Source organism: Cupressus sempervirens, chromosome 11 (assembly GCF_028749045.1).
Source record: "Cupressus sempervirens isolate cs-2001-9-10 chromosome 11, ASM2874904v1, whole genome shotgun sequence".
Lineage (NCBI taxonomy): Eukaryota > Viridiplantae > Streptophyta > Pinopsida > Cupressales > Cupressaceae > Cupressus > Cupressus sempervirens.
The window spans coordinates 514,744,995-514,747,716 of NC_143128.1; the positions used below are offsets into that span (position 1 = coordinate 514,744,995).

Sequence of the window (2,722 nt, forward strand, 5' to 3'; positions counted from 1 at the left end):
TTTTATATATACACACACACATGCACAATTAAGATTAAAAATATGATGGTCTGAAATGTGTCATTACAAATGGTATCAGAGCATCGATCTTGCCATCCTATGAAATGACACATAAATTTGAAGAAAACTGATATTTAAATTTTTTTTGAAGCAATATCTTATTTGGTTAGACTGAATTATAAAATCGTCAATATCTTTCCATCCTAAAACAATTCAGCAATGCATAAAAAGGTTGGAAGCTAAAAATATTATTCATAGCACCCTTGAATTATCCCAATTTTCCTAATTAGTGGATTCATCTACATTTAAATTCATGCCAACATCATTCTCAATACCAGCAAGCCATCACTCCTATATTGAAGACTTAAGAAATACAGTTGATGTGGAAAGACTGAGCTACGCCTTCAATCCTGAACTCATGGCCATTTTCTTTTATTCGCAATGCATGGAAGGGAAAATGAACAAAGTTGAATGAATAAAAAAATAAGAAATAACTTCACGTAGTGTCCATATAATTAGAAAAAGAAACATTCCAATGAATGGCAGGAAAATTGAGTATAAAGATGCACACAATCATAATCTACAAATAAAAAATCGAGTACTCTAGATTGTGAAAACGCTCTTGCAACTACATATGAAATGACTTTAACTAAGCTCTATAGTGAGGTTATCTAAGCCAGATCCAGCTGAAGCAAAGCTGACGCCTGTGAGAATATCTTGGGTGGTGATTCGAGAGTCCAAAAATGGTGGCATTGTCTCTTTTAGCCCCAACCCTTGAGCTTCACATCAAGATGCTTGTGAAAACACGGAAAAAAAAAAAGTGAAATGAAGAAACCAAGTGAGTCCCATGCATACAGATGAAATCTGCTGAGAGTTTTCCATTAGAGAAGCGGCCTGTGGGCTTGCCACGCATGAAATCTTGGCTGTACGGAGGATTGTTGCCTCTCACAGAGGTGGGTATGAAGTCATTGTTGCCTAGATCAAAGAGGGAGTCACCGAATGTAAAGAGAGCGGGAACTTTGGCCTGAACATTATTTTCTCCTTCAATAGGTATGGCTGCAGATATCATGAATAGAAAACAGAATGTGGGAAAAATATATATGTGGACTTTTGAAGTCCACAGTAAGATATTATAAGTATTACAAGGACGTTGGGCAAGAAACTCTTGCTATTATCGCTGGATGAGAATCAAATAAAAAAGAGCAGATAAGAACCCGTCTACTCAGCATAGGATACAACCAATCCAATAGCAATAAACGGTGAATGACTGTAGTAGCGAATGAATATAAAAGTCACAAAGTTAAGCATTGACGCCATCGATATAGAAGCACGTAAAAAACATCTACGCCGGCAAGTGAGATGAGTGTCTCATATGGACGTTGGACAAGATAATCAGGGTGTGTATGAAGCATATTGATCCACAGATAAGCAACGGTGAGAGGCTATATGTCAGATTTCAAGCAGTGCCAACAAAGCGATATGCGATGGAGGAATATTATAAAGAGGATATGATAAAAAAAAAAAAGAATGGAGTAAATTAATGATTCTCCAGAAGGGGACATTATCTATTTAAGGATCATCAGAGGTTAGATTACAGAATAAAGAAGAATGAACTTCAGACATTGAGTTTTTCTAAGAAGGGAGTATCGAACGTCAAAGAGGGAAGGATATAGTAATTTACATTGGAGAGTAAATAAGGTAATGATAAATGGAGATAATGAAATATATGTTGGGTATTGATCGATGAAGAAAATATAATAATAATACGGGGTGATAGAAAACCTCGAACTGCCATATATATGAAGGGCATAAGATAATATTAAAGAAGTGTGAGTAAGGAGTTGTGTCCAAGCCACGTTACCCAATTACTAACAGGGAGGAATAAAATGAGAGTAATCGGGGACGCAAGTGAATGTAGTCCAGAGAAATAAGTAAGTAGCTGGGTGGAGACTGATTAAGAGGTTCCCTAACCAGACGGGGATAAAGTGTACACTCATACTCTAGTGTAAGGTGAACCCACTCTCATCACCCTAGGATTAAGGGAAGAGTTTAATTATGCAAGTCACATGCCAAAGATAATAACAATGACAAAGATCGATGACAATGTTGACAAAGGTATGAATATGCTGAATAGAAGGAGAGAAGGTAAGTGGTGTTACTAATGAAATTCTATCATTACCATATTTGATGTGATTAATTTTTATTTGAAATAGAAATATTTTACTATCAATAAGAGCAATATTTTTCTATTAGTAAGAGTAATATACTTTCTAATTACACTGAATATTGAATATTCATGTTTAGAGTATATGTAATCTAGGGAATATGGTAATTCTTAAGCTACATTATTAAGAATGTGATAACTATTCAATTTGTGGACTCAAAATCTATCTTATTACAAATGGAAAAGGGACATTACAAATGTTTTTTATTTATTTCATGTAATAATAAATGTAAATAAATAAGACCTTTAATAATATTAAAATAAAAGGTATTATTATAAATTTAATATTAGTAAGATGATGGATAGGGAGTGTGCATAGGGGTATGAGTAAATCGGTCACGTTGGGGCACGAGAATCCCAATATGGACTAAGGTCTGAGGGAGCCCTAAGCTGAGCATGTGCAAACTCAGAGCCGTAGTAAATCTTCCTTCCATGTCAAAATTAAACATGTTCCTAGTGGATAGGGAATGTGCACAGGGGAAGGAGTAAATCGGTCAT

The 2,722-nt window shown here is 35.1% G+C and overlaps 1 pseudogene; it reads right to left on the reverse strand.

The window, feature by feature from the left end:
- Nucleotides 1-645: 645 nt before the first annotated feature.
- LOC149530615 (GDSL esterase/lipase At2g04570 pseudogene) lies at nucleotides 646-1,317 on the reverse strand (annotated as a pseudogene).
- Nucleotides 1,318-2,722: the final 1,405 nt, after the last annotated feature.